We start from the raw sequence: 14,180 nt of genomic DNA, 5'->3' as shown, positions 1-14,180 counted from the left end.
TTTTTTTAAAGTTATATATGATGGATCCACACAGTATCAAGTTCCTTATCATAGCTGTCTATAGCTATGTTTCCATCCAAAGTTGCGTATTTAACTTATGCGCAAATTTTGATCGCATAAAACATTTGCGAATAAAGCACTGTTTCCATCCAGCGAGTCAAAGAGAACAAAAACATCACTTCCTGATACACTGGTGCTAAATATCACTAAAAAAAAGGGAAGTTTCTGCAACAGAAGCCATTGTATATAATAATTTTCATGTATAATAAATTATTTGCGCCTCAGAGCGTGCAGACGAAACACAATAAACTCTGTCATGTTATCTTGCATTCAAATGCCTGGTATTTGTGAACGCAATGCAATTAAACCGAGCCACTTTAACGACAGACTTGGCTCAGGCATTACAGAATGACCAAAAACAGCATTTCAGATGCTGTACAACGAGATCTGTCCGCTGGTTGGTCCAGTTATGCTGTCACATTGCAAAGTCACATGTCTTTTTTGATGCGCATCAAGGAATTTATTCGGTAAAAGTGTTTCCATCGTAGTTTATGTGCATGTTTTCGTGTCGCATAAAGTATCCTACTCATTTGAGCGCATAAGTTTTTTATGCACATTTTTAGAATTTATGCGCATCTTGGCGTTTCCATCCAGCATTTTTTTAATGTGATATCCCAAAACGTGCATAAAAATAGGTGGATGGAAACATACTGTAGCTTATGACATCCTTCCTAGTCCATCCAACTTGCACTGCTAGGGACGACCTGCCTGCCCCCACTACGAGAAAACTGGCACACTTTCTGGAACATACATGAGTTGCTTCAGCAGAGCTCTTGCCAATGGCTGCTATCGGTGGTGGGATGACCAGGTTCTCAGGACAATAGTGGAAACTATCAGCAGTACCCTTAACATCTGCAGGAGAACAGAGCCAAACAGGAATGCCATTCACTTTGTTAAAGAGGGAGAAAGACACACTAGAGAACACCAGATGGCAACTGGGCTGCTCTTTACTGCACAGGAGTGGAGGATGGAAGCAGACCTTGGAAAGCAGCTGAGGTTTCCTCCCCACATCACAGAGACTACACTGTGGCCTGATATTGTCCTGTGGTCTGACTCATTAAAGAACATTCTGATGCTTGAGCTTATCATGCCATGCATGGGAAGAACGGATGGAGGAGGCCTTTGAATGGAAAAGAGCAAAGTATGAGGAATTAAGGAACAACTGCCAAAAGAAAAGTTTGAGAGCCAAGTGTTGGCCCATGAAGGTCAGGTGTCGGGGGTTTGCAGGGCATACACAGCACTCAGAATCACAGTAGAAAGACGAATGAGAGCCACTCACACCACCACAGACGCAGCTGAGAAAGAGTCCAGGTGGCTCTGGTTAAAGAGGACACATTGTGGGTTGCTGCTAGGGCACAGGCCGGGGTCTGATCAATGGTCTGAAAGTACTGTACACATGCAGACTGAAATCCACAATCATTCTTCCATATCTCTCAGTTTGACTTCTTGGTATAGTAAATTTATTTGAATTCCTTGTCTAGTGACAAGCGAGTTCCTCCCTGAGGGTAGACAGTCACTGAAATCAGATTTAAACATTTATTTGAATTTTATTTTAAGTATTTATTATTATTATTATTAATAAATATACAGCCCTAATAAAAGATTAGCTGAGTATTTACTGTATATAGCCTACACATACATATTGTATGCTATATGTTTATTTATCTATGCCATTCTGGTGGTTTTGGAGTATGTGTGTAAGAGAGCTGAGATGAGTGAATGTGTGTGTCTGTGAGAAAGAGTCTGTAGGCGAGTACAGGGAGAAGATTGATGGAGCCGAGGCGGTGCATCTGGACTGGAGGCTGTTTGGGCCTGTCAGCATTCTTCCTCAAGGTTCTGGTAATGAACAGATAGAGCCACGATCATTGGAATGATAAAAAGTTGACAGGCCTTTTCATCAACTTGGAGCACCATTAAATCCTCTCCAAATAACAAAGTCATGCAAGAAAAATCCAAAAATAAGACTGTCTGAAATTCAACCTATAAATATGTTCTTATCTTACAGAAAAGTACTATGGTATTACAGTGTGTATTACTATCATGCTATTTGAAGTAAAATAAGTTACTGTCAGGGAATGTTGTATGTAAGCACATGATGCAGGAGAATAGGTTCAAAGGAACACTCACAATGAATCATCAATGATGCGGAACAATGAGCAAACAAAACAGGAGGTATGGTAACACTTTACAATAAAGGTACATGAATAATCATGTACCAATACCTTAATTAATACTTACTTCAACATGAACTCATAATTAGTGAAGATATGAAGGAAGGCGGGCAGGAATATTGGAGGAGGAAGATTATCCGGAGCATCCAGATAGACCGGACAGGGCCGGCGGAAAAGGCAAAGACTCAAGGGTGGGGACTCTGGAAGGCAAATGGACTGGCGGACCCCAGACCGATTAGGCAGAGGTGCGCTCCTGGCTCTGAAATGGACTGAGCAGCGCGCATAAACTCTGGAGCTTTGATTCTGGTTCTGGGACAAGCTCAGTACCTCAGGCATTTTTTTTTCTTTTCTTTTATTTTTATGGTTCTGTGTTCTGTCAGGGAATGTTGTATGTAAGCACACAACGCAGGAGAATAGGTACGAATAGTCTTTATTTCAAAAGAACACTCCCAATGAATCATTGATGACAGAACAATAAGCAAACAAAATAGGAAGTATATATACACAGGTTAACAGAGGGAACTAAACAGGAACAGCTGAACCAAATGAAAACTGAGTAGCCAAAGAAACAAACAAGAACTAACGCAGACATGACAGGAACTAAACTAAACAGAACATGGCTGTGATAGTTTGTGATAGTCAAAATACCATAGTATTACCATCTGATTTACAACAGTACTTTTTAGAAAGCAATTATTTTTCCACTGTTTACATAAACCGATCAGGCATAACATTAAGACCAACTTCCTAATATTGTGTTGGTCCCCCTTTTGCTGCCAAAACAGCCCTGACCTGTTGAGGCATGGACTCCACTAGACCCCTGAAGGTGTGCTGTGGTATCTGTAAGTTACGAGGTGGGGCCTCCGTGGATCGGACTTGTTTGTTTAGCACATTCCACAGATGCTCGATTGGATTGAAATCTTAGGAATTTGGAGGCCAAGTCAACACCTCAAACTCGTTATGCTCCTCAAACCGTTCCTGAACAATTTTTGTTTTGTGGGAAGGCACATTATACCGCTGAAAGTGGCCACAGCCACCAGGGAATACTGTTTCCATGAAAGGGTGTACATGGTCTGCAACAATGCTTAGGTAGGTGGTACGTGTCAAAGTAACATTCACATGGATGGCAGGACCCAAGGTTTCCCAGCATTCACAGCCACCTTCTTCCATTGCCCTGTGGTCCAGTTCTGATGCTAACATGCCCACTGTTGGCACTTTCGGCAGTGGACAGGGGTCAGCATGGGCACTCTGACTGGTCTACGGCTATGCAGCCCCATTCGCAACAAACTGCGATGCACTGTGTATATTGACACCTTTCTATCAGAACCAGCATTAAAGGGATAGTTCACCCAAAAATGAAAATTTGATGTTTATCTGCTTACCCCCAGGGCATCCAAGATGTAGGTGACTTTGTTTCTTCAGTAGAACACAAATGATGATTTTTAACTCCAACCGTAGCGGTCTGTCAGTTGTATAATGCATGTCAATGGGAACTCCATCTATAAGAGTCAAAAAAACATGCACAGACAAATCCAAATTAAACCCTGCGGCTCGTGACGACACATTGATGTCCTAAGACACGAAACGATCGGTTTGTGTGAGAAACCGAACAGTATTTATATAATTTTTTACCTCTAATACACCACTATGTCCAACTACCTTGAGCATCCGGTGTGTGAGGTCTGAACGCGCTCTGATGACGGAAGTGATGTCTCGCGCTTATACTTCAATGAGTGCGAGAGATCACTTCCGTTGTCAGAGCGTGTTCAGACCTCACGAAGAAACAAAGTCACCTACATCTTGGATGCCCTGGGGGTAAGCAGATAAACATCAAATTTTCATTTGTGGGTGAACTATCCCTTTAACTTCTTGAGCAATATGAGCTACAGTAGCTCGTCTGTTGGATTGGACCACACGGGCCGGCCTTCGCTCCCCACGTGAATCAATGAGCCTTAATGGCCGCCCATGACCCTGTCGTCTAGCCATCTCAATTTGGCCCTTGTCAAACTCGCCCATTTTTCCTGCTTCTAACACATCAACTTTGAGGACAAAATGTTCACTTGCTGCCTAATATATCCCACCCACTAACAGGTGCTGTGATGAAGAGATAATCAATGTTATTCACTTCACCTGTCAATGTTATGCCTTATCAGTGTATGTAACCTAAAATATGTGGTATAGTATCTAAATGAACTAGTTTTATTAAAATCTAAAATACCCTTTAATATGACTGAATCAACCTGACTAAATTAGTTTACACCAAATAAATTGTAAAGGTCAAGCCAGAAATATCTTCTTAAGGTAACAACTGGACATTTTCACTTTTACATGTTTCTTTTTACTTTTTAACTCTGGCATATAAAAAAATGCAAGTAACACTCCCACTATATACATTAACACCTATGTATGTATGTATAGCATGTATGTCTATTATATGTATGTGTGTGTGTGTGTGTGTGTGTGTGTAGAGAAAGAGAGAGAAAGAGAGAGAAATAGAAGAGAAGAGAAAGTATTTTAACATTGATGAATAAAGATTCAAGAAATTGACAGATGAAATTGAACACACAGACCAAAGCCTTTAGCCTTCAAAATGTGACATACGTGCACATACATAATAATATATAAATGGTGTGACATTTTTACTACTGGAGCACACAGATTACTTGTTATATAGTGTCAGGTGTTCTCATGGCTGATGCAAGTCTGAATGAGGTTCCAGAGGCACAGACCCAGAGACCCGTCAGTTCAGAGGCCAGCTAAATGCCATGAGCTCCAAACATACTGTGCATGTACTTCACAGGAAATGAGGTTCAGCCTTCGGAACGACATGACAGCAGTGACGATGCACAAAAAGGGGCACCAGGTGTGTGCCAACACAAGCTGCTAACTATAGTCCATCAGATTACCCAGCCACAGGGTACAGGGTGTTCATGGCCAGTGGCACAATGTCAAGAGCTGTGATGAGAGGCTGTTCCTCATAGCATCCATTCTCCATCATGAAATGTCACTCCAGTTCTTTTGACAGTTCTCTCTTTGCTCTGCTCTCCACTTTTCTTTATAGAGGACCTATTATGTTATTATGTTTTACACTTTTCTGTTTGAGTATAAAAAAGATCTGCAAAGGTACAAAGTTATTCTCTATATCAGTAAGCACTGTTTCCAAACTCCCTGAAATGCCTCAGTTGTAGTCTTGAGTATGTCACATTATTCCTTGTTTAGAATATTTCTCTTCCTATAGGGGGCGAGGCCTGGTTGAGTTGCGTTAGTAGTGTGTTGTCATCATGTCCAAGAGATTCTGTTTTTTTTCCACCCTGGATCTAATGTGGTTATGGTAAGGGGTGGGACATTTCTGAAGCATGCTCAAAGCGGTTGACCAATCACAACACACTGATGGAAATGGAACATCTATCTCTCCTCTAACCACAAGCTGCTTTGCATGCTGTCGTACTACTTTTCAAGACAAAAGACAAATAAATTTGGTGCAGGTTGAAAGACAATGTCAAAGGAAAATTGCAATAGTCAAGGAGGTGATGAAAAATAGGGCATTGTGTCCTCATGAATGGTCACACTGTGACGGAAAGTCTGAGAAATGCAGACAGCATGGGACCGGGCTGTTTTTTAGAGGCTGTTTTTTTTTTTATCTTTGTTAAGTTTAATCTCTGAGCTTGAAAGAATAGTTCAAAACTCCATGGAATCTAAAGAGGTAGAAAAACAGGCTGCAATAAATGATGATTTTAGTTTAGAAATGAAGTTTTTAGGCTTGTTCTGTTGTAGCAGTTGAGGCCCTGCCTCCGGGCAAAATGAAGTCCACTGGTGTCACGGTCTGACCAAATAGCTCTACTTCTCTCTAGCTCTTTTCCAAACTCACGAGACCTTTGAGATAGTGGCCTTTAACTTCTATAGAGGTCACACCTCCCGAGGATAGCTCAACTAATGTAAAGGTGTGATTTGACCAGGTAGAAGTTTCTCTGTTTGAATGCTGGCTCATTTGCTTATATATATTATATATATATATATATATATATATATACACACACTACTCACAAAAAGTTAGGGTCATTCGACTTTCGGGTGAAATTTATGGAAAATGTAAAAAGTCCATGCTACAGTAATAGTATATCATGAAAGTAGGGCATTTAAGTAGAAGCATGCAATGGTAATTTCTTCATCTCAATTTATTGAAACAAAAGCTAACAACAGTGGTGGGTATACCACAACAAAAAAATGTCAATGTCTCAATAACTTGTCATGTGTCCTTGAACATCAATTACAGCTTGACAACAACGTCTCATGCTGTTCACAAGTCGACTGGGGCATGGCATTCCACTCTTCTTGAAGGGCTGCCCTCAGGTCATTGAGGTTCTGGGGTGCAGGGTTATGACCATCTACACGACGACTCAGCTGATCCCGAAGGTTTTCTATGGGATTCAGGTCTGGAGAAAGTGCAGACCACTCCATTTGGGGTACCCCAGCCTCCAGCAGCCGTTCCCCGATGATGTGACCTCTGGGGCATTGTCATCCATGAAGATGAGATCAGGCCTGTGTTGCTCATGCAGAGGCACAATGACAGGATTAATGATGTTATTCAGGTAGTATTGGCTTGTCACAGTACCATTCACAAGGTGTAGGGCAGTTCTGAATTGACTAGACACGCCTGCCCAGACTGTAACACCTCCAAAGGCTCGTCTGGTGACAACAGTGGCTGATGCATAGCGTTCTCCTTGACGTCTCCAACAGGGTTGGCGGCCATCATTTCTGCTCAATGTGAATCGACTTTCATCAGAGAACAGCACTGAGGCCCACTGGTTCCTTGTCCAGCGCAAATGCTCCCTGGCCCATGCAAGACGATGACGCCTGTGCCTGGTGGTGTGGTCAGGTACCCTTGCAGGTTGTCTATCACGCAGACCATGCTGATGTAAGCGGTTTCGAATGGTCTGATGCGACACTCGGGTGCCTCTCATCTCCCTTAAGTATGCCTGGAGTTGAGTGGCATTCATCATCCGGTTCCGCAGGGCACTGTTCACAATGAAGCGGTCATCAGCATGGGATGTGGCCAAAGGACGCCCACTTCTACACCTTTCTGTGACTCTTCTAGTCTCTCTGTGTCTCTGTTGCAACCTGCTAATCACCTTGTTAGAGAACAGCATGTTATACATTAAGTACTGAAACACTGAACAGTTGGACGTGCATTCAAAAGTCCTAAAATCTATATATCTATATATACACACACTATTTATAAAAAAAAACAATGGAAACATGATTATGATTATTAATGCTTAAAATTTTTGTGGTAACACTACCATTTAAAAGTTTGGGGTATAAATTAATACTTTTATTCAGCAAGGACACATAAAATTGATCAAAAGTGACAGTAAAGACATTTAAAATGTTACAAAAGATTTCTATTTCAAACAAATGCTGTTCATTGAACTTTATATTCATAAAAGAATCCTGAAAAAAGTATCACAGTTTATAGAAATATTAAACAGAAATATTAACCTGCAAAAACTCGTTTCAACATTGATAATAATGTTTTAAAAAGTTTTTACTGTAGTTTTGATCAATTAAATACAGCCTTGGTGAGCATGAGACTTCTTTCAAAAATATTTAAAAATCTTAAGAAATATTCCTTTAAAGGGTTAGTTCAACCAAAAATGAAAATTCTGTCATTAATTACTCACCCTCATGCCGTTCCACACCTGTAAGACCTTTGTTAATCTTCGGAACGCAAATTGAGATATTTTTGCTTAAATCCGATGGCTCAGTGAGGCCTACATAGGGAGCAATGACATTTCCTCTCTCAAGATCCATAAAGGTACTAAAAACATTTAAATCAGTTCATGTGAGTACAGTGGTTCAATATTAATATTATAAAGAGACGAGAATATTTTTGGTGCGCCAAAATCATGAATCAGTGTGTCGAATCAGCGGTTCAGAGTGCCAAAGTCACGTGATTTCAGCAGTTTGGCGGTTTGACACGCGATCCGAATCATGATTCGATACGCTGATTCATTATGCTCCGAAGCTTCCTGAAGCAGTGTTTTGAAATCTGCCATCACTAAATAAGTCGTTATTTTGTTTGTTTTTTTGCCGCACCAAAAATATTCTCATCGCTTTATAATATTAATATTGAACCACTGTACTCACATGAACTGTTTTAAATATGTTTTTAGTACCTTTATGGATCTTGAGAGAGGAAATGTCATTGCTCCCTATGTAGGCCTCACGGATCCATCTGATTTCAACAAAAATATCTAAATTTGTGTTCCGAAGATTAACGAAGGTCTTACGGGTGTGGAACGGCATAAGGGTGAGTAATAAATGACATTATTTTCATTTTTGGGTGAACTAACCCTTTAACATGTATACACATGCAATTTGAGTAGCTTAATGGAAGTTTATGAAAACAATGAGGTGTAGAAAGGGGCTGGAGCAGTGATTATACATTCATTATTTCCATTGTTTAGCCCCTGAAAACCAATTATACTGTATTCACTATCATGGGTAATACAGACTGTTCTTAATTGTACCATACGGTCATGACGCATGTATGTGGTCCAGTATTTGTGGATCAACTGATTACCGTATCTGAAAACATAATCCAAAGTTTAGCCTCTTTACAGCAGCAAATGAGGCCTCTCTTTACTATCCTTAACAGTGTCTGTAATCACATCTATTAATAATTGTATCTCCACTTGGTTACGTTTGCAGTCTATGTTAATGATTCCTGTTTGCACAGTGTTGATAGTCAACACAACACGAAAAACACACAACACTCAATTTCCTCAAAGAAAAAAAAAAAAAAAAAAAAAAACAGCCAATCACCAGAGGCTAATACGCCTGTATCAGTGTCAGTACGCATTTCTTGCTTGCAGTGAGCACATTAATTTAGCAGTTGCCTTGAGTGGCCTTTGAATATACCCAGATTAGTCCTGTGCGTCTAAGGGCCATCTGTACCCCCGTCATGCACAATAGTTGTTTGATTGCAGTTTCAACTTTGACAAGCCATTTTGATTCAACTGGCTCTTCTTGCCTCTCTAACTTCGGGATCTCTCCTCCAATCGTTCCTCCCACTATCCCTCTCTCTCTTACCGTGTCACCCCGACTGAGGCTGTGAGTAATACGCACGTGGTCTCTCGGTGGATTTGGGCCCAGTGTCCTCTTATGGAGGACGCCTGTGATTGATTAGATCGAGGCAAATTTTTGTCAGTTCGCCGTGCTTAAGGAGATAAGGCTGCTAATAAATTTCCCCCCGGTAGCTTCTGACACGTGTCAGCTGGCGAGCTCGTATAAAGCATGATGTCGGCCAGGGGCAGATAAAGCGCACCACCCAAATTCCCCCGCGTACCCCTCCTGATGTCCTGCTGAGACTGAGTTGGGGGATGTGAAGATATATTTGGGGAATTCATGCCTCTGAGTGAGACATGGTATCTAGTGGTATAGGGAAAACTTTTGACGCTTTTCCTCTGCGTGGCACCACTCGGCTCGGCTCAGTACGACACGGCTCGGCTTGTTTTACTTTCGGTTTGCTTTTCCAGTGCAGTTTAGTACTGCTTCAAAATGGGTGGGATTATAGACTGCTAGTATAGTTGCGCCGCCTCTACTGCCGTGGATCCGCTCCTCGTCTACTGACCACGATACAGCCATTTCTTTTTTCAAGTTGCGTGCGACGGTCGTTTAAAGTAAGTCGTTTCGCAAACAAATGATACTGCAGTGCAGGGTTGCCAGGTTTTCACAACAAAACCTGCCCAAATGCTCCTCAAACCTAGCCCAATTGCATTTCAGGGGGGGTCCCACAGTAAAAAGCGCGTTCCGTGGAGTAAAATCTATGTTTTTTGGCGGGGCTCCCCTGGTAAAATTTGCATTCCTTGGGCTAAATAACAAGGTAATTTGGGGTTGATTCAACCCGCGTCAACAGTGTAAAAGTAGCCCAATTATGCGGGAAAACTACAGACTTGGCAACACTGCTGCAGTGGCTGTTACTGACTATTTAAATCTAGCGGGTTTGGTGTCTCGTGTTTCAAATCCAATGACGCTGGTAGTGACGATTCTCTCTGACCAATCAGTGACCTGCAGTGTTTACATGTCACATTTAGTATCGGTACAGCACGCTTGGAAGCGAGCTGTACTGTTCCATACTGAGCCATCCCATGCAGTGGAAAAGCGGCAAAAAGTGAGTCGTACCGAACCGTAACGAACTGTATCATGCAGTGTAAAAGCGCCATTTGAGGGCCTCGACAATGCGATGAGGTACCACCCACATGTTATTCAGATGTTATTTTGGCCAATGTATCCCTCTTTTTTCTCTTTATTGATCCTATTCTGTTTAAATGTTGTTGTTTTTTTTTTTTTGTCATTTAGAAGTGTAAATGTTTTAAATTTTAAACCATTCGGCGCTAGTGTGAGTTTCCAATTACTGTAAGTGGCCTGAATCTTTTGAATTTGTTCATCAGTAAGATTAGATCACTGATTTGTTCAGTGGTCCTTTCTACAGGTTACACCAGTAGGTGGCGACAATGTGTGTTATGGGTGAAACCAAAAGTATACAACACATATGACGTAAAATTTTGTCATCACTTCTGTACGTACATTCTTCATGTGTACAGCACAATTTTTCTAAAAGCAAATTAGTCCACAAGGTGGCAACACTGGTCCTGCCAGTCAGATAGAAACAGAAGAAACGCAACAACAACAATAGTGCACTACTTGATGGGCCATTTACACAACACAGTTTTCAACAAAAAACTAAAAAAAACTTTTTATGCATTTTGTCTGTTCATTTTGGGGGCCTGAAACCGTAAACTTCTGAAAACTACAAAAACGTGAATTTGTGAAAATGGTGATGTCATGTGCATGTGCATGCATATTACGTTTTCAGTCTATAGGCACGTAGTTTTTCTTTACAAAGTGGCATCGCCAACTACTGGCCTGGTGAGACGTTTTCACAGATCCATGTGAACGGGGATCGTTTTGACAACGTTGTCATCTATACTTAAAAAACACAAAGAAAAAACTTTTCTGCTTTTAGTAGCCTACATTGTTGTCATGTAGATATACCCTGCAACAACAACAAACACCTGCACTGACATTTTTTATTTTGTGTGTTAAGAGATAAATGTACCTGCAACTCTAGTTTAAAAGAGTACAAATACATTTTTATTGGTCATAACTGTTCTTATATTCTTATATACCATCATATTTTCATATATAAAATGTCTAACTATGCAAACAATAAAGCAAACACAGGGTCGATAACAGTAGCGGCAGTCCAAACAGCAAACCGAACATGCAGAGAATGATACACCTGGCAAACAAACAAGGTAACAGAAACAATACTTCACAACATGATGAACAAACAACATTTCTTATAACAGATAGGAACAGGAAGTAATGCAAGAAGAACCATCAGTACTCAGGAGATGGCTCCCTCTGGCAGTCGGAGGAATGGATGGCGGATGCAGATGTTACACATGTAAAAAGGTAGAGCAGTTTTTGTCTTCATAGATCTTGTATCAATTTATAACCATACATACTCCTTGCATATATTGCAGTATATTGAACAAAATATAAGCACTAGTTTCCCATGTACATTATGTAATATATCACATTATATTTTCCTGATTATGGTTACATCATGATGATGCGTGATGACAGTAACAGGAGGGCGACAAATGCAACAAACAAAAAGCTATGCCACTGTATTCACCCTCTTCAGCTCTCCTCCAGCTGCTGTACATAGCAGATGAGGAAAGCTGGGAGAAAGGGGGAATTACATTATTGGCAAAGTGTCATGACAAATTGATTTTCTCAATTAAAGCCGGGACAATGGACAAGAAATAACAGGTTGGCCGTTTCTCCCTCTAAATGGGGCCATTTTCTTTTTTCCTTCACAGATCAGCGGAAAAGAGTCATTAGGAGTCCACAGAGTAAGAGAGAGAGAGAGAGAGAGAGAAAGGAAGAGAGCAACTGGTGCAAAGGCTCATTCGAAGCACACAGGGGGACTGTAGTGTCCCTGGCCTCTCATTCTTCAAGACCACAATGTGAACGTCTCCACCTTCACATGCAGCTTTCAAGCGAGCAGTCACCCGTTCAGACCGACTCAGCGAGAGCTTTGACATTGGTGCATTTATGACTGCACCTGACCACATCATCAATCAGCTCTGGCCCCCGGTTCAGTCGTCCCCTATTTTCTAATTTTGTCTAGGATAAATGTTTTAAGCAAATGACAAATGTTACAGAAATTAATCTATTTTCCTCTGAAGAATTTGAAATTAATTAGTGCCTTTGGTTTAATTTATTCCTTTCTTGTGACATTAAGATTTTCAGAATGAGAACTTATGGACCATTTTCACTTGGTATGGTAATTAAATTGAGACAATAAAAAAATTAATATACCTGATTAATGCCAGATTAATAACTCTTCCTCAAACATTTTTTTTTTTTTTTTTGACATTTTAAAGTAATTAACTTTCTTTCTTTCTTTCTTTAATGATGTTTTTGTAAAAATAATGATGGTTTTTGGTTATACAAAAAACATTCTCCTAGTCTGCAATTGGTCGGACATATGCATAATAAACTGGGTGAAGAGGAAAAAAAAAAAAAAAGAGCTTTAAATAAAACTATATATATACTATATATAACCAATTGTTTAAACACCTTAAATGTATCTAAGGCATCTAGAGATCTAAAACTAATGCCTTGTCTACTTGCCAAAGTTCAAAGACCACAGACCTGGGACTCTGCTATTTAGATATGATCAATATATAAACCGGCTTTCTGTCCAGCATTTACTGAGACCCTGACATTAAAGGAAAGTCTTGTGTAATACTTCACCAAAAATCCCTCTTGTTCCACCTTTGTTCCAGTGAAATGCTGCAGACTAAATGACAAGCTTGAAAGAAATGCACTCATATCCGTCCTTTAATGATATTCTGAAGTAGTTCGTGATGTGAGGCAGGCTAATACATTTCTCAGAAGCGCACGCAAACTCACAGTCCCCAATTGCAAACAAATACAAATTGCTTAACTCCACAGCAGTCATTTATTCTTTTTAGTTCTGTGTCAAAATCTATTTTTTACTCTATAATTTTCTGTACTTTCTCCATAGAGGCCAAAGCTAATCTAATGAGTTGACTTTATAGAGCAGCCTTATAAAGAATTTTGCGTAATTGCATGCTAATTGAGTTTCTTATTCTTGATTGTTTGTTTTGTATTGTATCGTTTACTTTGCGGTTTTTGACCTCTCATAATAAGCATGCTCAGAGAGAGTGATGAAGACAGAGTGAAAGTGTAAAAGAGAAGCAATTGTGTTAAGTTGTCATATTATGTTTAGCTGTGTGACAACCTGCTTGCAGCAAAACAGAAGTTTTAGAGAAACAAATCTAGAGTCTAACAAACTAATAAATTACAGTCTTGTGCTGCCAGACCTTTGACTAAATGGCATAAGGTTTGATCAACATTGCATCTAATTCTGGTAAAGAACCATGTAAAGTGACCGATCACAGTTTGTTTACTTTTGTGTGATGTTTAGGGGTGGGTTTAACTGAAATAGATTAATAAACCAATGTGGATTTTTGTTTTTAAAAATAATAAAGCAATGTAAATCAGATTAGATCGTTATCCAGTAAGATTAGAACTTTACAGTTTTGTGTGCAACATGAAATCTTCCTGTGGACAGACTGTGGGTGTTCTGTGAGAGTGGCATCTGAGGCCAAGACTAGAATGAAATGTTGATTCATTATTTCTATATATGATGTGATTGATAGGGAGATTTGCTCACTTTCTTTGTCCTATTGATTTATGCTGCTCAAAATGGTCTTTTGAAGGCAATTTACCTCTATAAATCTCTTACTTAAATTGCCATTTGGAGAACTGGTGATTCTTATTTGGTAATTCATATTTTAGATCAATTTCCCACAGAGGGAACAGAAAGGAATGGGGCAAAGATAC

At 40.1% G+C, this 14,180-nt stretch overlaps 1 long non-coding RNA gene across 2 annotated transcripts in view; it reads left to right on the top strand.

Annotated features, from left to right (window-relative positions):
• LOC127514999 (uncharacterized) overlaps positions 1-12,630 on the top strand; it is a 120,399-nt gene extending 107,769 nt beyond the window's left edge. For both annotated transcript variants that reach the window (XR_007930748.1, XR_007930746.1), the window contains exons 2-3: positions 11,606-11,711; positions 12,125-12,630. This is a non-coding gene — a long non-coding RNA (uncharacterized LOC127514999). The remainder of the gene's footprint in view (positions 1-11,605; positions 11,712-12,124) is intronic.
• Positions 12,631-14,180: the final 1,550 nt, after the last annotated feature.

Source organism: Ctenopharyngodon idella, chromosome 1 (genome assembly GCF_019924925.1).
Source record: "Ctenopharyngodon idella isolate HZGC_01 chromosome 1, HZGC01, whole genome shotgun sequence".
Taxonomy (NCBI): domain Eukaryota; kingdom Metazoa; phylum Chordata; class Actinopteri; order Cypriniformes; family Xenocyprididae; genus Ctenopharyngodon; species Ctenopharyngodon idella.
Note: the sequence above shows the minus strand (reverse complement) of the source record. Positions and strands in the feature narration are given on the sequence as shown.